The following is a 24,689-nucleotide window of genomic DNA, read 5'->3' as shown; positions in this document are numbered from 1 at the left end:
TATATATATATCTATATATCTATATATATATATCCATTCAGTAAAACAACTTTGTTAAAGGGATGTTACACTTCACAGTGAAACCAATAAACACTACACTTTCCCTAATTTTGGTAAACTAGGCAACCGTAACTCGCACCACCTACGTTCATTGCTAAGACTAACACCCAGGACATCAAAGATGACATCTTTCCGAAAGCAATGGAATGTGGATGTTGTAAAGGCAGTACACCTACCCTTACTAATGTCAAGTAAGATGGAGTTGATGTTTGACCGCACCATCTGTGCAAGTTGTGCGTACATAAACAGAAAGGGGAGTCCTAAGGACATTACCTCGGCGCACCGCTTAAAAACGAGATAAAACATGTTCGTAGAACACACCAGGTGTTCGGGATGGTAGTAAATTAGCAAAATAGGAGTGTTAAGGACAGTATAGATGTCCATATTGTCCGCAACCAAGATGGTGCCGTCCATAGAACAGGCGCGGTGGCCTGCAAGGTCGTAGTCAAACAAAGTGGAGTTGTCCTAAGGACACTGGACCTGTCCGTACAGTGAGCATATCATGTATGCACATGCGCAGTATAACCATAGGTACAGAGAACATCGTGCCTGACCCTAACTGTCTGTCTCACTTGTGTCGCACTTTCAATTCGTTTGAGAACCCGAACACTGTCTTTAGGACACTTGCGCAAGTTTGTTAGTCTGTATTTGCTGTCCAGCGGACACCCATTTCTGTCGTGGATGTGTTCAGGACATCATCATGTGACCGCACCCACGCTGAGCGTGTGCACTAATTTGCGCAGTTTGTGTGCTTCTGCAACAGTACAAAAGGAACCTATGCACACAAGGAAAAATATTGTACAGTCTAAAAATATCATTTCACATATTCCAGACAATAGCTTATCTGAGAACATGTGACATTTTCAGAACGCTTTTCAGTGATGAAGATTGTCACGAGGCGCACCCCTCGACCCCTATAAATGGCCACACTCTGAGCGCATCTTCATTGTCCTGCTAGCTATAGCCAATTGAGGTGCCTTTACTGCAGTAGTGACCAAAAGTAAAGTAATTGGTATGGCATCCATGGCTGCTGTTGCTTCATTAGCCTCTGCACCACTCCCAAACCCACCACCACCAGCACCACCACCTCCCCAAGGGCCTGCAGAGAGATATACGGGTGAGGATGTAGAGATCGAGGAAGAAGAGAATGAGGTGGAGGAACTCTGCACTACAAGCACTCGCCGGGAGTCGTGGGTGTGGCGGTTGGTTTCCGTTTATGGGAACGTACCAAAAGCACGTGCGAACCTGGTGAGGTGTAACCAGTGCCAGGTGTTGCTAAGTCGGGGGAGACTTGGTGCGTACAGCTTTGGTACGACAACCATGAAGCGACACCTCACTTCGTTCCACAGTGCGGACATTCGCAAGGTGGTGCCATGTGAAGAGCATAGTCGATAGAGTTCCTCCACAGCATCCTTCGTGTCCGATCCTGTCACCACAAGAGACACTCCTATGGGGGAGCGCCTCCCTCCAGCTGCCTCACAAGCCATTCGCGATGCTGTTGACCCTTACCTTTCAAAGGTCACAATAGTGTGTATGTATTGTGACGCAGTACTATGCAGGGGGAAGAGTTTTCAAAGTGTTTTTGAGGCTACGGTCATGGTCACGGAGCACCAGAAGAGCTGCTCCTTAGCTAAGTAAAGCTCACCCTATATCTTTCTCTGTCCACTTGCCCTTTCTTATCCCTGTGGTTGGTGTCCCTTTCTTAGCCTCCTTTGTCCTCCTCTCCTAGCGTGTCGTGTGGGCAAAAGCAGGAAATTTGAAAACAACAAAAATTGAAAAACATTGCTCTTTTCAGAGCCGTGTTTCTCAGTTTAACAATAGAACTATCAAGTGACCGATGTAGGCCTCCGCATTTGTGAAAAAGTTTGCGGACAGTCGTAGGACACACAAAAAAGGAGGGTGCAAGGGGAGCAAACCCCAAGGAAGTGGACGCTGGGAGTAAGTGGTGGCTCTGAAAAGAGCCTTTTGGTGCTGTTGTGTGGGTCAAAAACTGTGGATTGGAGAAAACGGATTGTCACATAGGTTATTGTGAATGCAAAAGAGGTCGCAATGCATTTTGTACATTGTGAAGAAAAATTTGATTGCCAGCATATGTGAGATGGACTCCATCTCTGCGGAAAATGAAAGAGCTGCAAAACAAAATGGGCCTCATTACGAGTCCGGCGGTAAAACTGCCTGGTTACCGCCGGACTCGTATTACCATTGCGCCTCTGTGATTCCCGGAATTACCGGGGCATTACAACCCCGGTGACCCGGGAATTCCGGAGGCGGAATTATGTAAATTCCCATTCCCATTAATGGGAATGGGGATCATGGAAACACCGGCACCATCTTTTGATGGTGCCGGTGTTTCCTCGTCCCCCTGCAGGGTTGACGCCTCCGCCTGCACGAGTCCTGATCACCAGGTATGGAAATAACGGTGGCGGTGGGTTTACCGCCACCGTTGTTTCCATACCGGGTGAGTTGTAATGAGGCCCAATGGTTTCATTGTGGAAGGAGGACATGCCAACATCTCTTAGAAAGGCACAAACGGCCTTATTCACATTGCGTCTCGCTTTCTCCATTTGTGGACCAAATGCAGAAGAACGCAGTCATATTTGTCTTTTTGCAATACGGGAAAAAAGTATTTGACAATTTGGAAACATGTCCATGACCTTCGCAAGTCCTTCCTTCATTGCAAATTGCAAAGACATTCCAGAGACATGGCCTAAACTGTTGCCTCCGCAATGAATAAGTATATCTGGAGGATGCTCTGACAGTAAAGTAACGCAGAGAGGTACCAAGTCCAGCCACTTCATTCCACTCATGCCATGCCAGTGCATTTCCACATGAGGAAATCCGAGATCTGCAGATAGACGGCAGCTTTTTGCATGCACCTTCAACCAATGTTTCCATGAGTCTCCCAGAATCCAGATAATTTGTTTTTGAGCACGCAGAGCCATGGCTGTGTGGTCTCCTGTCGGGGACAAGACTGTCTTACTGAATCTAGCCATTCAGAACACACCTACTGAACTTTATTGACCAATCCCTAGCTCCGCTCATTCTCATTTGCATGCGTCTCCACCCCAGAATCCCCGTTGGTGATATACGCAGCCTGCAAACTACCACCATATCCGCGGACATGTATAGGATCAGAGCGTGACGACGGTACATTAAAGTATTATTCCCCTTTTTCCCCCTTTAAAGCGGGCTCTGAAAAGAGCAGTTTTTTTGTTTTTGGGCATATGCCTTAGACATCTGTTTTGTTTTATTTTTTTTGTATTTTTTGTCCTTACTGTACTCCTACAACCATTGCAGAACCTTCTCTAAAGCAAGCCTTACATTCCAAAAGAACATGGCATTTCCCAAAGAAGATAGCGCAACACCATCTGCTTCAAAATCTGCATTACTTGGAACAATGTTATCGTGGCTGCAGAAAAAACATACCAGCTTGTAACATGAAAGCATGCATGCCGCGATTGATGATACACCTCCCAATACTTTGATCTTGACAGAAAACAGAATTGTTTTTCCATTTTACTCTAGTGAGTAAACCATAAAAAAATACTTTTGTTGTTGTGCAGATGTTCATGAGTGCTTCAACCAACTGTCCCAAATCTGCCAACAAAGTACGGGAATTCACGTAGCCCAAATGGCAAGCACCGCAGTGCAAAATTACCACATGAGGAGTGGTCATCCTACGCATGTCTCTGCAAACTTGCACAATTGCCGCAACAAATGTCTCCAAGCACCAAAACCCTGACCCTCTCCACCTCTGCCATTTTCAGTATACCCACCGTCTTTCGACACAAAAGAGCAATGTGAACATCTGATTGGCTGATGGCTACAGTCCCCTTTCCATGCAGGATTTGCTGTAGAAACCCGTATGTGACACGCCCTACCCGCGGACAAGCATTGCCTACGTGCGGCACGTAGCTCTTACCCAGTCCTTCTACCCTTTCTACATCGGTAGCAAATAGAGTCCCTCATCGGAGACGACTAAGCAGTCACACAACCATCCACCAATCACATTGAACATTGCTAAATCTAACTCCATCATCAACATTGCGCACTTCAAATGCACTTTCGATGACTCTGACCGGAAGTCGCATATCATTGCAAAGCACCTACTTCACAAACTACTGTGCAGGTGTTGCGGATTTCTACATAAAGCTCAATGTATGCGCACATGCATGAGTATAGAGTACAGGTATGCATATTTTAATCAGAGAACATGTGCAACCCTTATGATATTAATTTAAATAAATTAATGCCGCTAAATGTGCATAGGCAATACATAACAACGCTCCCCCTTTTAAGTGCAAGATGTCCCATTTATCATTGACAAACCGTACAACTTCTTACTGTCTTCCACATAACCTATACATACGTTACAAGCATGCCTATTTAGGGCGAAACTCTATTTTGCATTAGAAAATGCCAGAGTTGTGTACTGTGTACGGCCTACAGTAATGCTACTTGAAATGTGATCGGATGAGAAAAATAAGCGCTCCCGATTGCTCTGGTGACATCTCCCTCTGAGGGTCTTCCGATGTGTCGGCATTGTGCTTATAATTTGCAAGTAGAACATTTTTTTTCCCATCTACTATTATGCCCCATCGCTTACAAACCCCTCTCCTTTAGATAGTATACCTTTTTAAAAAAACAAGGCATTACCATAACCTTAAAATTGTTCTCAATTCAGAAGGACTTGCAAGTAACATATAAAGGCAGCACAGAGTGAAGTGAAATGCACACGTGCACTGGGTTGAAATATGAAAGTAGAATGCTTTTACGAAAGATGCACAATTAATGTGTGCTGTATCATCACTGCTGTAAACACACAAAGTAATGTTTTTTTTTCTTCAATTGCAGTGAAGACTACTCTCCTGACAATCAACAGCATCTACACTGCAAACAACATATCCGAAGAAACCTGGTCATTTCGCAAATAAAAATTAATTACAGTATTAACTTTATATTGTAACTATTCCTCAAAGAGGCTGCGTGGGTTATGTTGTTTAATTTGTACACCAAAGCAAACATTGATTTCTGAACCATTCTAACTACAAATACCCATTTATTAAACTGAGAATAACGGGCAGAATGACTCACAAATGCCTGTGTGTTTGGAACTCCAGTAACATACAGAATCATTAGAAGGTTAGTTCTAGAAAAGAAGTTGCTGTTTTTAAGTTTATGGCATTTCGTTTACTAATAATGCTTCTCGTCACCACTAGGCCACTTAGTACTCTCATCTGAAGCACATTGTAGTAGTATACAAACAGTAAAATAGCCTTACCAAATCATTGTAAGGGTCCAATGCACATTCACACACCATGACAAAGAGCTTCCCCATCAGACTCATGCACACAGCACACGTACATTGAACAACAGACCAAAGCATGCCTTCTTTTTTTCAACAGACACCAAAGAATGCCTACCAAAAAGCAACTTCGTAGAAAGGAACGCAGAAGTAGAGCAAATAAAAATGTGTTCAATCTAAGCAGCCATCTGTAGTAGAGCTTGTAGAGAATGTTGGAACAAACCAGCTAATGCAGTCGTTTAGCAAAACAAAGGAAGCTTCAACTACAGAAACTTTACCTCCTCCATCAAAATGTGTCACAAAACACAAAAAGCGTGGCAAAAAATCGGCTACCAGTACAGCTAACAATGCTCCTAATAATCCTGATATAGTAACAAGAACCCATAGTAAAACAAGTATTTAGGCATAAATGTTTTGTCACAGAGTGCTTCAGAATCTACTAAGAAGAGAACCGAAATCATCCTCACCCCTTAAAGCCTACCGTAGAAAGTTAATCCTACAAGCTCTCGTGGACAGTGCAATCCTTCTCAAAAGGAAGTTGTTTATATTAGTTTTAAGTAGGATGAAAGCACTAACAAAACTAAGTACCAAACTACAAAAGAAACTCGGCAATAAATGGAATGTGAACAAAAATAGTTTAAGTTTGTGGAGGTGAATGGAGTCACAAGACAACCACAGAACCATATTTTAATGAAGAAGCATACAAACAAAATCAAACAAAAACAATTGCCATCCATATCAGTGGACGAGAGTATGGGAAAATCAATAGTACCATCATGGAATAAGAAACTCTGCTTACAAAAGTAGCCCCTGAAAACTCAATTACATCTCGATTCGACAGAACCACACCGTCCAGTATACAAATGGCCGTGCACATAAATGTCTGCCATTCCAAACAAAGCTTTCAAATCTTTACGTCCGTTCCTCAATCAGTATGTAAAAGGTAAAGACAAAACTAAAATGAAAGTGCTGCAAAATATGGATATTTGTCCACTGTGCAAATACACAGTACTACAAGGACATTCATTAGCCTGCATTTCTGGGCCTATTTGCAAAAGCACCTTCCATGATATCAAAAGCATATCAGTACATCATTCAAATGTAAGACATCTGGTGTATAAAATATGCTATGCAAAAAGTCCAGCTTCAGAATTGGGCAATTTAAATAACACTCTTCTGCATGGTACACCCAAATACTTACAAGAAGAAACTGCCCGCATTCAGAGAAAGTATTTTGGAAGTGAAAGCCACTTACAAAATTCAATAGTCATAGTAGCAACAAATCTGCACGTAGCAACCTTCTATTACACACATACAGAAAAGAAATACTAAAATTTAAAAGGACATTGGCTGACGTACCAAACCGTGTGTGTGTGTTGCCACAGAACGTTTTACAAAAGGAACACAAAAAATGTGGACATAGCATACAAAATAGAAGACAATGAAGATTCCAAATGGTTTGAATTATCTCTCTACCTTTTAGCAGAAAACAAATATGAACTAACTGAACGCCTAATATGTTGCAGTTCCTGTACTACAAAATTAGATAACAACACTCCTTCACGTGCTATTGCAAATAATTTGGAATTGTTCCCACTACCAAAAATCCTGCAACAACTCAATCTGTATGAGAGCATCATAATTCAAACAGTTCACCCATATACCCCTTCATCCAAAAACAGCAACATTACCTCCCTCTGAATTGGTGAAATGCATTTGTGGCAAAGTAGTTTATTTGCCATTAGATCTAACCGAAAATGTACTCGCTCTAGGAGTGCAACGTTCAATAGAGCATTCTTTAAAAGTCTTGGTAAATGGTGTACCAACAAAAGACAAAAAATATTTGGCAACAACTGGTGGACTTGCATCAAGTTAGACAAGCATTGCAATATCTAAAAGAAAATAACGAGTACTACAAGGAAATAAATATTGAAGAAAGCTTAAGGGAAACAACTGAAATAATTCAAGAGCCATCAGAAACTGGACAATTTAATCTTCTGGATCCTGCTACAGTATCCGCTCTTTTGGACCAGTGCACAATTCATCCATTGCATTCCAATGAAAGTATAGATGATGCACTAGAAACTTACCAAATGCGACAAACCAAAGGTTCACCAATGAGTATATGGGAAAAAAGTATAGAAGCACATGCTTTTCCACTGCTATTTCCTACTGGCAAAGGTGGAAGATACAATGATAGACCCACTCAGAGTGGGGCATCAGAATACCGTTCATTATGAATGTATTCGCAAGATCCCAGATTTAGACAAAATGTGGAATATATATTCCACCTACCCTATGAAAGTGAATTAGCAACGCTATGTTACGGATTTGCACACATTTTGAAATCTGGAACCCACTTTCAAAATATGTCAGCTACGCAGTTAATACAAAAAGTACAGGAAAAAGATGAGGTTTTATAATCAAGTATAACAAATTTGTTTGCAAACATGCGTGGTACAAAGGAATACTGGTTCCGACAGCACGGAGACGTGCGTTGTATGATCAGAAACTTTGGACCACCGACTTGGTTTGTTACACTAAGTTGTGCAGAATATCCATGGGAAGATTTGCATGAGTTCCTACGCATAGAACATAGATATATTAACACCTGGAGAACTTTGCTCTATAGATCCAGTTAATGTGTCAAGATATTTCCATCATTGTTTCATTGACATGCTACACTTTATTTGCAATAAAACTGTTCCGCCCCTTGGAGAATTGCAACACTTCTTTTAGAGAAAAGAATATCAAGCGAGAGGAGCACCACATATTCACATGCTGTTATGGATCAGAGGTGCACCTAAATTTGGTCACGACAGTGATACACTGTTTTGCAGTTTATCCAAAAATATGTTGCTTGTGAAATCCCTTCACAACAGACACATAGTGAGCTGCATGGGCAGAATTTACAATTTCAAAGACACAAATGTGGCAAATATCGCAGCAAATACAAAAACAAAGGTAAATACTACACCAAATGCCGCTTTGGTTTCCCTAGACCAGTTACAGAAACAGGTGAAGTGAACAACTTCATGTCTTCAGTTCGACATAGTGTTAAAGATAAATCACCCAAGAACACGTATTACATAAAAAGAACAGAAGAATCAAAATATAGCAATGATTACAATGCAATCATTGCCCTCTTATGAAATGCAAACATAGATGTGCAGTACATTGCAGACAATTCTACTGCTGTTGCACGATATGTTACAGCCTACTTAACAAAAGCAGAAAAAAACAGAGCTTCAAGACCTCTGGTATGACCTAGCATCAGGCAAACTATCACAGAAATTGTACAGCCTACGCATAAAAATGCTCTCTCATAGAGAATGTGGCGCCTATGAAGCAGCATATCATTTAACCGGTACTGCTTTGTATGGAAAATCAGACCACATAGTATGGCTAAGTCTTGGTCCTGCTAAATCTAGAAAAAGAGTGCTGAAATCATATGAGGACATAGAAACAATTGCCAGAAATGATCCCAACAGCCAAGACATACTAAAAAACAATTTTCTGGACACATACTATCTGAACAGGAGTAGCACTTTGGAAAGCATGTGTCTATACCACATAGCTCAAAACTTTGCATACAAAAATAATATAAAACCCAGTGAAAGCAAAGGTAGATGTAGAGTGACCGATTGTGAAGGGAGCTAGTGAAACTTACCAAATGAAGCTTAATTAATCACGTAAAATTATCATTAAAAACTCCTCAACAGAAAGAACTATATTACATGTCTCTGTTACAACTTTTTAAACCATGGAGAAAAAAGGAAGACGTGCTAGATAACTATGACTGCTATGAAGATGCGTTTAAAGCAAATGCAAGAGCTATCACCGATGTGAACTTTACGGAGTACAAAAGAATGTTCCACAATGAGCAGCAACAGGAAGAACAACTTCAGGCCCAACTCGATAAGGACTCTTCCGACAATAGTCAACCTTCTGTAACTGGAAGTGAAGAACCACTAGGACAACCACTAATAGCAAATGAGGCAGAAGTAGCTATGGCAGAAGTAGAAAACACCATGTATCGGTATCAAGAAGATACAGAAGACTTAACTGTACAACAAGCAACAATTAACAAAGATCAGCGCACCATTTTTGAAGACGTAACAAAACAAATTGTACATGGTTTACAACACGAAAATAAAGAATGTACCTGCCAAAATTACAAACCTATACTGCTGTACGTGAGTGGTGAAGCTGGATCAGAAAAAACATTCTTAATCAAAATCATCAGCAAGTTCCTTCAACAATTGACAAACAACAAACTGTCAGCTGTTGTAACGGCCCCCTCAGGTTTAGTGGCCTACAACATAGGCGGTGTCACTTTACACCGATTACTACTGCTTCCAGTAGAGCATCAAAATAAATTAGACTATTACAAACTTTCTGCAGAAGCTGCAGTGGAAGTACGCAGAGTATTAAAACAAATGAAAATGCTACTAATAGATAGGTGGGCATGGTCTCCAACCTAATGTTGACTTTGATTCACCTCAGATTGCAATAAGTACATAAAAGTAACAACGAAGAACTCTTTGCAGGAAAACAAATTATCGTTTTCGGAGATCTTCTACAATTGACACCAGTGAAAGGTGAACCTATTTTTAAAACCTTAGGCCACAAACTCTGCCGTAAAACTGTTGGCAGCATAGGAAATGTCAACCTTTGGCAACATTTCCAATACAGAGAATTAACAGAGAACATGCAGCAATCTGCAGATCTCACTTATGCCAACATCTTAAAAAGTATTAGAGTTGGGTACTATCGCAAGAAGCACAAGCAGTATTGAAAAACCGGCACATTCATGCACTTTATGGTGATAATGCATGTGCAACTGATGTTATGGAACAAATTGCACACAAAAATGTCAATTGTATGGCCTTAATGCCAACTCTTGCAAGCTGTTTCAAATTCAATGAAACAATGTTAAATAAAGCAATGCAACCAATAATTGAAATTAGCGCCACAGACAAACTAGACATACATGGTATGACAGTACCCATGTGTGAGCAAGCCACAACAGGACTAAATAGTTTAGAAAATTCAATCTCCTACACAGCCGGGTCGGAAAAAATATTAAAATTATCCTTCAATTGTAGAGTAATGCTTAAACGTAACCTTGACGTCGAGCAAGGACTAGTTAATGGAGCACTGGGTACAGTTGTTGGCTTTCAATCATACCCACGTGACCCCAACATTCAGTTTCTCAATATTAGCTTTGATAAACTTTCAGAAGTGAAAAGGATAGGACGCTCAATTGCTCTATTCCTTCTCTCCAAAGACATGTATGTCTGTAGAGAGCAATTTTCTCTAACTTTTGCATATGCAGTTAGCATTCATAAATCCCAAGGTCTTACCCTAGACAAAGCCTTGATGGATATAGGAAACAGTCTTTAAGGAAGGCATGAGCTACGTAGCATTATCACGCTTACGTACACTTAACGGTCTATTGCTAATGAACTTTGATGCAACTAAAGTCAAAGCTGATATTCCTTGCATTCTAGAATACAATAGACTGCGTTCACTCTACACCCCCATCTGAAACAATATCCTGTTCCAGATAAAGTGAAACGTGGTAAAAGAAAACTAAATCAAACAGAAATGCAACAGAATCCAACAGCAAATCCCTCAAAGAAAACAAAAGAAGGTAAAGCTTCATCAATTACCACAAAGAAGAACCTTTTAGGGAATGTAAACCAGGTACGTCTTCAAAGAAGGAACATAAACACCGAAAAATGCACTGATACAGAACTAGCTGGTCCATTCAAATTTGCAAATGAACCTGGGGTAAGTTGCTATGCAAATGTAGCAATTAAAATTCTATTTCAATTGCCACCAATTGTTAATATTTACTTACACAGTACAGACCAATTGTGTTTGGAAATGTTAGTGCTTCATAGAAATACAACAAACAATCCTGACAACACATACAGAATAAGGCAAGAATTGGACTACTGTGCTGCAATGGTGAGATTCACTATGAACTCACAAGAAGATCCACAAGAATTTCTAATGTACTTACTACTTGTATTGGAAAACAAAAGCATACCTGTAAATGAAATCTTCCAGATATTGTACATGTGGAAACATACATGCACTCTGTAAATATGTGATACAGGAACAAATCCCAAATGAGCGATTTGTGTATGTTTCCATACCTAATTGTGAATCCATTCCATTTCAGCAACTTGTACAGAATGCAAACCATGGCAGATTATGTACTGTTCGCAATTCAGACAATCGCTCCACTTTACTGATACAATCGCATAGTGCCTATATAATAATTATGCTTCTATGTTATAATGCAGATGGTACCAGAAAATAACTGCAAACTGACTGGATTCACACACGGTCAAGTGTCACTTGGAAAGAAAACCTTTACAACAATAGATATAATCTACCATGCAGGAGCTACAACCAATGCAGGTCACTACACTGCATACATTAAAAAGAAATGTGGATGGTTCGAATGTAACTATAGCACCATTACTGTAAAGCAGAGATTGCCAGCTAATCTTACAAATGCGTATTTAATCTTCTTAAAGCCAAAATGTAATAATGTGTACTTCAAGACTACCAAAAAATTATAGAAAAGACTACAAACAGTTGGGCAGTTAGATACCTGTTGGCGTATTCCAAGAGGATATAACAACGCAAATAAATGAATATCACAGAACTGTAAGTACAAATGCACAGTTAGAATACGCCTACAGGTATGTAACTGTTAAAAATTGGCAGCAAGGCAACAAACATAACATTAATCAGAAAGATGAAGGAAACGCTCAAAGGAAACAAGGAAGTAGTTGGTACCATAGCAAATAGTTTTTTTTTAATCCGACATGGATTCTTTTCCCCAGACCCAAGGATTAGAAAAGCAAACACAGAAACTGAGCAGAATGCACAGTACACTGGTTTGTAAACTAAATATGAGGGTAAAAAAAGGTAAACTGGCTATTATGCAATGTAGTAAGTTTTAATAAAATGCAAAGACTAACATACTTTTTTCTTTTATCACAGAAATTTAAAAAGATACTTCCGCCAACTACTAAAGGCATTTAAAACATATATGGATTCTTAACAAAGTAAGGAGTAAGTATATTGGCAGTCATTTTGTACACATGCGAACCTACACGTCTAATCTATGGTACTAATATGCTGCAGTGGCTGTAAGCTGGCCCTTGCATCTTGGTTGTGTAACATACCACCTACGCCTTACGACCAAGGTACAAAGAGTATAGTTCCTACCTACAACCATCGCTGCATATCAAAACCATGGTCCTTGTAAATTAACTACTTATAAGTTAACTTTTGGGACCATCGTCTGCAGCCATGCAGCCAAGATGCTAGGAAGTGCACACAACTACCGCATTACACCACACCCATATTCACTTATAACCCTACGGCTTATGACTTCAGTCTTGGGTGCATGGCCTTTGGGCATGCAGGCAACACTCTGGAGGCAACACTCTGGGTCCTGGGCAGAAACACCACAGCATATTGGAACAATTGTGCCTTGTAATTTCACTACAAACAAAGTTGGTTTAGGAAGCATGGCCTAATTTCTTTACACCTACTTTTTGGTCATTTTAATGAAAAGCACGGAAGGTCACCAAATTTACAAAAGCATGCTTTCTGGACCAAGCCCCTGCCGCAAATTTGGTGAAAATCCGTCCAGCGGTTTGACCTGTAGCCGTGCGCAAAGTTTTCCTCCCATTCAGTCTATGGGTAAAACAGAAGTTTTGGGATCCCCCCTATGACTTTGCCCCCCCTGGACCAAACCTCACCAAACTTCGGAAAAAAATTCAGAGTGGCCCATATACTTTTTTATTTATTTTTTTTGGTGCAAAGTTTGGTGAGGATTCGTCCAGGGGGAGCAAAGTTATAAGCCGCCCAAAAAGTGCTCTTCCTATGGAAACAGCAACTTAACCATAACTACACGGCCACTAAAATATATATCCTCTGTTTATTTAGAATTGTGCGGAAAAGGGAGTTGGAACAAATCCAGTCTTGGAAACATTTAAAGCATAATGGGTCATATGCAATGGACCAAGTCCTAGTTTGCACCTCATGTAGAAGTTGGATTTGTTGGATGTTAAATTCTCATTTTCCGGGAGGTGCACCTTGCCCCTGGGTTATGCCCCAAAGCCCAAGAGCTGATTTTAGCTCTGCCTATCAAATCTGTATTTCTATTCTTGGATTCTTCCAGCTCGGACCAATGACTTGGTAGGGTAAGATTGACATGTCAACACTCCTTTAGCCGACGAATCAAACAAAGGCAGCAATGGATCGCCGAAAGGGAAACCGATAGGAAGGGAGATGAACGGAGATGATGAATGTAAAATATACCGCACCAATACCAGAGGGGGACAATGCGTGCCTCCAGCTGGTATAAAAGCTCCAAAATAGCTCAGATGGAAACTTGCGATCCCATACACCTAATTAGAGAAACTAAAATGCCATCTCCATAGGGTAATCGGAGACGTGAAACAAGAAATGCAAAGATCAAGAGACAAAAAAAAACCTAAGCCAAAAAGATCAACTTTCTGCATACATCTCTCACAAAAACCCACACAACCACTTCTCTGCACAGAAATCCGCACGTACCTCACCACACCGCAACAAACGCACACATAACTCGCACCAAAGGACCCATATCAATTAGATAATCACACCCAAGCTCAGTGCACAGTGAAAACCAAACTGATGCTTCCAACAGGACACCACTGTTCTCACTCTCCTACTTCCACTTCACCCTACTCACCACTACCCCTCCTTTTTTGTTTGCAGGTCCGCCAGAGCGCCTGGGATCCAATTCTGTTGGTGACGGTGCATGTTACAAATACCTTTTTTAACATTAAAAGCAGCGCTTCTAACGTGAGATTATTGAATTACTAACTGTCCTCCTGAGATGCTTGTGCATAATCTGTGATCTGCTCAGGACTTGGTCAGGGTGTGGGGGTCTGGGCATGTTTCACTATTGCAAAGTAGAAACCCTATTTTCTAAGTATAAACACTTCAAATTTAACAAAATGGGTGACTACAAAAGCTGGGTTATTTTTAAAATAATAGGTTACTGTGCAGTGCAAGCGGAGCATTGCACAGGGCAAGCTTGCACTGCTCTCAGACCATTCGTAGTGACTACACCATCTTTACAGTGAATTGTGAAGCTTCGTCCATGAGGCTTTAGAGCATCTTGTATGTAGCAGCCAGAAATCTTGTATGGTGGTTGACAAGGTTGAGACCATGACTTGCTGGTTTAGGCTGAAAGTCTCTAGTGGACTAAATGGCCCAGTGCAGACTTCACGCAGCTTGGAGACCTCATGGTACAGCAGAGGCAGCGCCCCATTGGGAATTCTGGCAACAGAATGCTGAACCAGCCAAAGGGCTAAGGAGGCCTCGTGGAAGTCCACACCGAGCCATGGACCTTCTTACTTGCCCGCTGAAGGGGGAATTGATATTTGGGAGGCCTACCTGGATATTTGATTAGGATAGAGGTGGATAAAACCGTATCTCTCCAGATATACTGGCCTAAGACACTGTTGATCCTACGCATTGGCTATACTGAGAAAGGCTGGTGTGAGTGGTAGGCTAAAACATCTGGAGGGCCACTGGTTGCATTTCCCTAGACTAAGCAACTGGAAGGTGAGGCCTGGGAGGTATTTAAACATAGCGTTTGTGTATCCGCTTCCCTGGGAGGAGAGACTGGTGCATCACGTTTCGTTGATGCCTCAGAAGTTTTAGAAGTTGATCTGTGGGAATTGCAACGGGCTTGGTTTGGAATGGAAAGAATTCTGGCGAGTGAACTCTAGTTGTAAAAATACATCACAAACCACCTAAAATCCTTATGAGATACTTTGGGAAAATATTTATGAATCATTAACCTGATAGATTGAGGACTATGCGTCCCTGCCCCAGTGCAAGATGGCTTTGTTATGTTAAACAGGGGGGTGGGGGTCTGGGAAACTCTACCAGCACGAACACAGCCCATTGACTTGTTCTTGGGTGAATGGCCCCTGGGAGAGTCTCAACCAAGTCTTAAGCTCACTGTTCTGTTCACAGAGGAGAAGTTTCCCAGACCCTCCCCTGTTTTGCATACAAAGTAACTTAGGGTCTCACCCTAAGTTACCAGGGGACTCCAGGCGTGGACCCCTTGCTCACTGCTCTTAGAGAGACACAGCTTCACCTCACTGATGCCCATCTAGGCTGAAACACGTGTATGGGGTTGCTGTGGTACTCTTGTTCAGAGGAGAATTGCCTAGCCTTTCGGTGCTGGACTGCCCCTGGGCAGGACAAAGACTGATATGTGGGGAAATGTCTTCTCTGTGAAAAGAACAGTGAGCTAAAGACTTGGTTGAGACTCTCCCAGGGGCCATCCACCCAAGAACAAGTCAATGGGCTGTGTTCGTGCTGGTAGTTTCCCAGACCCCCACCCCCTCAACCCCCACCTTTGTTATGTTGCTGTGCTTTTGAGCGGCACCAAATTGCCACCGTAGGCACACACAAATGAAGTAGACAAAAACATATTGTTAGCTCCAAGTACCCACGTCTCACATACTACAGATTGATTTCTTGGGAACTAAATGCCTGCTGGACACTACCAATAAAGATACATTGTTACAGCCTCTTATTTGTGAGTAGCCGAAACGAAATTATCTAAATAGCAAAACTATACCTGGTAAACTCTGCTAACATGTATTTCAATAGAAAGTAGAACCGGAAAAACAGAATCGAGAAAATAAAGTGCACCAGGTCTGTGCACTGGCCCTCTTCCTCTTGATTTAAACTGCTTTAGCAGCGTTAGCACTGCTGTTGCAGGCAGTAATGTTAAGGTAGTTTGTCACCTCTAGGGTATCCGTTTATCTTTTGCATGCACGTAGATCTGATGTGCGTCAGTAAGATCAAGTTTCATTGTTTGGCTTGTTTTGTTGATGTTTGCAACAAAATGGATGTAGAACAGGGAATGTGCTGGAATTTTAAGCCATAGCCAACCATGGTTCTTTTTTGGAAAGGGCATACAATTGAAGGCATATTTATTCTACTATCATTAAACAATGAAACTCTGCAAGTCGCCCTTCTTGTCCGACTAGTATGACATCTTTAGTGGGATGCTAGAATTTCCCCCACTTGAGTCACAAATTGCACTTTTGACTTGCGGTCAATCTGGAATGTCATCTTGTGGGACCTCGTAATAAAGAAACGTTTGAAAACAACTCTGCATCCGACAATGGGGGTGTTCTTGTATTCAATTTCCTAGATATGGCATGATAAATTGAAACGTCTGTTGCCTCTCTAGTTTGCCCTTAGTACAGTGATATTAGAAAATGTTCTGTATTTAATTTGCGCCTTCTGTTTGCAGATATACTTCATGTGAGATTCCAGGAATGTATTTGTTCACTAGCTTAATGATCCTTCAGGTGATTAAAGTATATAAACTGAGAATTGTGGCTCTGAGACTCTTGACTAAACACAGCTATATAAATTCTTCTAAGAATGTAAAATATAATTCCACGTGTGCTTGCTTGCATATTTAAATCAAAATGTAAAAAAGCCCAGGGCAATGGCAGATACAGTGCAACCCGCAGACTTTAATTGGCTGCTTTACACAGTACACTTAGTAAAACGTAATGCTCCATCTTAGAAAATAGTAAGTGTCTTTTCTGAAATTTATTCTTTTATTTTATCCACCGGAGAATGTTCATTTTCAGGAAAGTTTACCTGGGAGGGTAATGAAGACCTTTCATATAGGTACTTGAGTGCAACATTGACTTGATTTGAATTTAGGTTTACAAAAAACATAAAATGGAGTATTGTTTCTTAATAATGTTCACATGCATTATATCATTATTTTGGAACCTTTTTGCTAAGACTTTCCCAGTAGGTTAAGACTGAAACGCATCGACCATCTTGTTCCCTCCAGGATGTGGTTCCCGAACAAAATACATTTCGTTAGAAATGAAGGAATTTAACAATCTTCTATTTGCTATCCAACGCGGCTAGCCAGTTTAAAAGTAATATGAACGCGGAAGCCAACTAGCCAAAAAACAAAACACTGCATTCATTACATCAATGATTTTCGATGGATATATGTACATGTATTGATTTACTTCCATTTTATATGTTTCATAGATGACGCGCAAACACAAATATCTTTGCAGCTTGTTGGGGTAAGAGGCTTTGGGGTGATTACAGATGGAAAACCAGGCTTTTAAGGGTGACGTTTTTTTACTTTGTCGTCAACACATCCCTTGGTCCAATTCCACTTGAATTGGAAAACCAGATGCAGACAAAGTAACCCCCCAACAGACTGCAGGGGTGGACCGGCCTATAGGGAACTCTGGATATTTCCCGGTGGGCCTCTGCACACTGGGCCTCTTTTCTGTGGTATTTCCAGTTCTCATAGGAAAAGCATTGGCTTTGCTGAAAATGTGTCATAAGGGGCCACTTTCAAAATTATTTCCAGGGCCTCTTTGGGTCTCCAGTAATTATTTCCAGGGCCTCTTTTGGTCTCCAGTAATTATTTCCAGGGCCTCTTTTAGTTCCCAGTCCACCCCTGACTGTCTGCGAAGGAAGACTCGCCCCCTTGTCTGGTAATTGTGCCCCATGCACCCGCTCTGCCACCAGGTGTAGCCGTACAACATGACCATGGCCTTTGCCTGACTTCAGACGCAGGCACACCATCTGTGCCATTTCTTTATATGCCCTGCTCCTCCAGCGCTGCCCGATGGCATACAGCAGGTTCCAATGTTAACGGAGCTGGATCAGTATTAAATACTGCATCAAAAGACCTAACCGTGTAGGAAAGTAGCCACTGCCAGAACACAACGATGTACCAGGCAACTTTCACGTAGCAATTAGAAAATCTGATGTATGAACCTACAATGTGCACAATAATTGCAATCTAATGGATTACAAACACACAGCTGGCTGCATAGACCGTCAAACGCGTCCTTCTTGCCAATGAAATGTTTACGTAGTGCTCCCTGCACTTAACAAAAGAAGGAAAGAGCACAAAACCGTTGTCGAACCAGAGACTATACAACAATATTAGGGAAAACAAGCAACCTGGTGGTCCAGAGTATTCCTTGATCTAATGCTGCATTTCTGCTACAGAGGACGATAAAACGGTATCCAGTTATTTTGATGATTCATTTTCACGGGGGGATGTTTTACCGAAAGGAAAATAATGAAAAAACCCAGAATCTTTTCGTGTGTTTTTAAAAAAAAATTAAAAAAAATAATCTGAGGGTCGTGAGGGGGCTTGTGTGGGCTTAACAGTCCCGCCCCCCCCCCCCCCCCCCAAATAAAAGCAAATCGGTTATTTCTTTCAGTGTTTTTGGTAAAACATCCCCCTCTGAAATGTTTTCGTTAAAATCACGTGGAACCGATAAAACATCAAACTTTGACATCAAATTTATTGTTGCGACGCCCATCCAAAAAAAAAAAAATCTAACCTGCCACAGAGGTAATGGTACAGATGGTAAAGTCAAACAACCAAGAAGTCCAATCCACTGCTCCCAACAGACTCTTCCAAAATATACATTAAAAACAAATACAGGGTTTGAATTTCAGATTTGATAAGGAGCTGAAATCAGCTCCTGGGTGTCTGCCATCACCCAGTAAGAAGGATTTACCTTTGGGATCCAGGAGCGAGTACATGCCATGCCGCAAATCTGGCATGCACACGAGCTGTAACGTTTTAACTTTTTGTCCATTATACACGACATTCACAATGCTTTAAATGTTATTGTCTTCATACACATTCCAAAACACACAGTTAATGTGACATGGGTATGACGATGGAATGGGGTTCTGTTGCTGCGCTCAGTGCGTTTCTGTACTATGGGTTTTTGTTCGAAAAGAATGCTGAACAGTTTCTTCTAGTCTATTAGTACTTTTGGGATCGCAGTAGTAAGAAGCAAACTGAACACAGTGGTGATTGTGCAATCACCCACAACTGAAACAATATGTGGAGTAATATTTACAGTTGATAAATATTGGATAAAATAAAGCACTGATAGACTAAACAAACCAGTATTGAGCATTCTTTTGGAACAAAAACCCAGTGTAGAAAAATGCACCGAGCGCAGCAACAGAACCCCATACTATCTTCAAGTCTTGCATGTACTATTGGACAGACACCATAACAGGGGTCAGAAACTAACGACAGCTGTTTTAAAAAAAAAATCAAATTATGAGATTAGTCACCATAGCAACAGACGTTTGCCTGCTATTTTGTTTTAATGTGACATAGGTGTGTTTGCATGGCACCAGTTAGCCTTGGAAGCCAAAAGTTTATTTTGTTATTTGTTGATGGCAAGTTAACCAGACTCTATTGGGCTAGAAGCAGGAGCTAAATTGCCCCGAGCAATTTCAAACCCTGCAAACACGTATTGCACGTCATGTGTATCAATTGTTTTAATCTCAAGTGGTTCTGCGAATGGTCCAATTCTAAGCTTTGAAAAGTATATTTTGCATCTCATTCCTGAGAACTCAGCATTTTGGCAAGGCACTGATAAGACAAATGTTGTAGGGTCAAGTGGTTCCAGGCATGAGAGCCATGTGCCATATAGGTTTTCCTTCCTTCCTTTTTTTTTTTTGTTTACATTTCAAATTGGTTTATGCGCCAGACCTGGGGGTATCAGGGCGCACAGGTCCATGAATACTTAAAGCTTAGGTTACAAGCAAGGTCAAATATATACAATTACAGGTATAGTAAAAGTCAGATCATAGATACTTGGAGAGATAAAGTTGAATAGAGTATACGAGACAGAAATGTACAGGCAGGGTTATAGTTGTATACGATACAATACACGTTTGTACAGAATATGCTCACTATATATATATATATATATATATATATATATATATATATATATATATATATATTTCTGATGTTTGTTAATCTGCTTAGAATCACATGCTGTGCATAGGTCCGACATCCAGTGGTCACTGCGGAGTATTGCATTTTGTTTTTCGTAGTCGAAAAGGGGACGTCGACAAGGCGTGTCTGTAACACTATCCCTATAGTGAGGTGTGTTGTACCCACAATCCCTCACGCGTCGAGGTCCCTCAGATTGTTTTTTTCCGCCCAGCTTCTGGTCGCCTTACGCGGAGCTCCTAGAGAGACATTGCGAAATACTTACTACGGACCTCGGTCCTTAATTATACTTATTATATTGTTAAAGATCCCTCCACTCGACGTTAGCTGTGAAGCTGTTTCTCCGCCGAGCAAGTTTTCGACGGAGGGGAAGAGACGGAGGGGATCCTTCGGCGCTGCCGAACACGTGGCCTGGCCTCGCCGGCCAACATACAGTAGGGAGAGTGGGGGTTCCAACTTTTATCTTCTCTTTGAGAATGTCTTTCTTTCTCCCCTATCTTTCCCCTGGGGTTGTTATCACCAGTTATTATTGCCTCAGCTATGGAGAGGACACCTTTTAAGTTTTGCCCACGCTGTAGGGGCAAATACACTTGGAAGGATAAACACAAGCTCTGTAATCGTTGCTTGCCCCTCGATCATAAGGAGGACAGCAGCGCGGCCTGTAAGCTCTTGAAACCAAGAACTCTTAAAGAACGGAAAGTTAAGAGGTGGGCGGACTACACTATGTCGAAGTCCGTTTCCTCACCCGCCGCTGCTGTTACAGAAAGTGACGAGGCGGGTGATAACTCGACGTCCGTTACGGAAGTCATTAACCCCCAGAAGGAGCGCTCGCGCTCCTCGACGTCCGTCCCCGGCCCCGACGGGCTCGGCTCACGCCCTGCTTATGGGGATGAACACCCCGGCGACAAGGACGCACATAGACCCCATAGGCCTAAGCACACAACCCACGGCTCTTCTTCGTCGAAGACGAAGGATCCATCAGCGCCGAAGGGGACGCAGGGCACTCCGGTGTCTACCTCAGACCGTAAGGGTCTCAAGCCCCACCCGCAAACGCAGCCGCGACTAGCGATTGGGCTTTCATCAAACACGGGCGCTACCTCAAAAACATCCGACGTAACGCTCCATAGAGCGGCCGTCGAAAAACAACGCGTAACGCAGGCAACGTCGACACCAGAGCCCTCTACTGACGAACTCGTTGTTGAGAGCCTGGCGAGAATTGTTTCCGAAGACAAACGTAAGCGGACGACGAAACAAACGTCGAATACCGCACCAAAAGCTATAGAAACGCCGAAAAAGCACAAGAGTAGCCAGGAACTGCCCCCCTCATCTAAGGGCACTTCTGAACTACCGGAGGGCTTTTCTGAGGGCGACGGAAACCTTTCTTCGACGTTGTGGGAGCGTTCTAAGCGTTTTGAAGGTGAAGACACTGATTTCCCACCTCTAGACTATTCAGGGGTCCCCCATGAGACCCTTGAAAGACTCCATTCTTGTATGGAGAAAATGGAAAGGTTTTTGGGAAGCCAAAACCCACCCACACACAAACGACCAAGAGAATGGCCCCAGGATGACCCTAGGGTCAAGATCCCTAGGCTGTTTCCCCTTTCTACAGACGTATATGACCTCACTGAAGAGGAGCAATACCTCCAGGAAGATGAGGAGGGTTTGGGTGGAGAGGAAGAACATGAGGAAGAGGGGTTTGAAGAAGATCCTTACACTAGTGCAGGAGTTTTTGAAGAAGATACAGCTACCTCGCAGCCCTGGCAATCCCCACCAGTGCAGCCTTGGCAATCCCCATCTGTGCACTCAGACCCTGATGCCTTTCACCCTTCTCCTCCCAAGGATTCACCTATTGTAAACACCTCTCCCATAGATGACCAACCTTCACTTAATGCACTATTGCGCAAGGCAGCAGCACATTTTGAAATAGACACAGGGGAAACTCTTCCTGACATAGACTTTGTAGAAAAAGTTATTAAAGAAAAAGCCCCTGTTAGTCAGTCTATTCCGCTCCTTGCTTCTATAAAGAGAAGAATAACTCCTTCCCTTTCCAATCATGCATTAGTCAGAGGGGTCAACCCTCGGATAGAAAAGCTCTTCAGCCCTTCGTCCTCTGACCCCTTGTACATCAGAGGACATTCTATTCCGGACTCCCTTGTAGTTGCTAATACAAGAAAAAGAGCAGGGGTACCACTATCCACTAGTGAGGCACCACCTGACAAAGAGGGCAAGAAGCTCTATGCACTTGGGAAGAGAACCACGACCTCCGCAGCCTTCTCAACTAGGATTGCAAATAACAATTCCCTACTAGCTAGCTACGCAGATGCACAGTGGAGCAAGCTGCATAGCGAAGCAGAGGACGCACCAGAACCCCTGCGTTCACGCCTGTTAGCTATCATCTCAGAGGGAACTCTTGTAAACCAGGGCATCGTAAAGAACTCCTTAGATGCCGCAGAGACGGCTGGCCGTTCCCTGGTTCAGGGAATACTTCTCAAACGCCATGTCTGGCTGCGCAATTCGGGATTTAAGCCGGAAACCCAGGCTTCCCTGATAAATAAGCCCATAGAACAAACACATCTGTTTGGGGAAGCAGTTGATGAGGCCCTAGAACATGCGAAAAAGGAGTTTGATACCATCAAGACTCTTGACCAAATTTCTAGGCCCCCTAACAGACGCGGCTATGGCAATAGACGCTCCTTTCGTGGCCAACGCCAGCAAAACCAACAGCAATTTTACTCTGCTACCAACTGGCCCTCTAACCAGGGTAACAACCAGTTCAGTCAAAGAGGACAACGCCGTGGCAAAGGAAGAGGTCGCGGCTCCAGCCACAAAGGTTCCACGCCCAATACCAACAAATGACCCGAAGATTCGGGTCCCCTCCCATGCATCACCGGTCGGGGGCCGGCTAACATCGTTCCTATCAGCATGGGAGGAAATATCGTCAGACCGCTGGGGTTTATCCACCATAGCCCACGGATACTGCATCAAATTCAACGGTTCCCCGAAGTACAGACCCCCACGGAACCGACGCATGACACCGGAACACCTCACCATTCTTCTTCAAGAAGTAGAAGAGCTACTGAAAAAAGAAGCTATAGAGGCTGTCCCCCTATCTCAGGTAACAGAAGGTATTTATTCAGTGTACTTCCTTGTACCCAAAAAGGACTTAACCATGCGCCCTGTATTAGATCTGCGCCCAGCTAACAAGTTTGTCAAACCCCAAAAGTTTCGTATGGTGACCTTTCAGGAAGTAATCCCACTGTTATCACAAGGGGATTACATGACAACACTAGACATGAAAGATGCATACTTTCATACTTTAATGTTGCCAGCGCACAGAAAATACCTCAGGTTCAAGATGGAGAACAAGCACTACCAGTTCAGAGTACTACCCTTCGGGATAGCATCTGCACCAAGGGTATTCACGAAAGTACTGGCAGTGGCAGCGGCCCACCTACGCAGGTTATCCATCCCGGTATACCCTTACCTCGACGACTGGCTCATAACAGGGGATTCTTACGAAACATGCTTCTCCAATACCCAAAAGACCGTAGACCTTTTGTCCCAACTGGGCTTCTCCATCAACGAAAAGAAGTCCAGCTTAGACCCCAGCCAAATCAAACAATTCCTAGGGGCTCTAATTCGAACAAAGGACGGCCTCGTCTTCCCCTCCAACGAGAGGGTCCAAAACATGCTGTTTCAGATCCCCCATTATGTGACAGGTCGAGAGGTGACGGTACGCAAAGCAATGCACTTGCTAGGGATGATGGCGTCATGTATTTATTTGGTACCTCACGCGCACCTGCGCATGCGCCCAATGCAAGAGTGGCTCTACAGCCAGTGGTGTCAGGCCAGCAGACAATGGGACGATCTAGTGGTGGTCTCGCAGGCCTTGGTTCTCTCGCTACGGTGGTGGACAAAAGAAAACCTGTTATTAGGGAAAACTTTTGCCACACCCGCAGTGGAAGCCACTCTAACCACAGACGCATCCCTTACAGGATGGGGGGCTCACCTATCCCATCAGACTGCTCACAGAGCGTGGACTCCGAGCCTAGCATCCAAGCATATAAACCTGCTGGAACTACTAGCGGTGTTCAAAGCACTGAAAGCCTTTCAGGAACACTTACAAGGAAAGACAGTGATGGTCCTCACAGACAGCACCACAACCATGTACTACCTCAACAAGCAAGGGGGCACTCACTCTCCAAGACTGTCCAAGCTGTCCCAGAATATATGGAAGTGGGCTCTCAAACACAACATGTTTCTACTATCACAACATGTACCAGGGGAACTCGATCTGCTGGCAGACAAACTCAGCAGAGACTTCCCCCTACCCGAAGAGTACGAATGGCAATTGCACGAAGACATCGTCTTAGACGTCTTCACGCAATGGGGGTTCCCGGAAATAGACCTGTTCGCAACTCTGGAGAACTCACAATG

General features: G+C 42.7%; 1 protein-coding gene across 3 annotated transcripts in view; it reads left to right on the top strand.

Annotated features, from left to right (window-relative positions):
• The window catches only part of PPARA (peroxisome proliferator activated receptor alpha), a 491,326-nt gene that overhangs the window by 101,930 nt on the left and 364,707 nt on the right, over positions 1-24,689 (top strand). The window lies entirely within an intron of this gene.

This window comes from Ambystoma mexicanum, chromosome 12 (genome assembly GCF_040938575.1).
Source record: "Ambystoma mexicanum isolate Mex_15411 chromosome 12, UKY_AmexF1_1, whole genome shotgun sequence".
In the NCBI taxonomy this organism is placed as follows: Eukaryota; Metazoa; Chordata; class Amphibia; order Caudata; family Ambystomatidae; genus Ambystoma; species Ambystoma mexicanum.
This window is presented reverse-complemented; position numbering and strand designations above follow the sequence as displayed.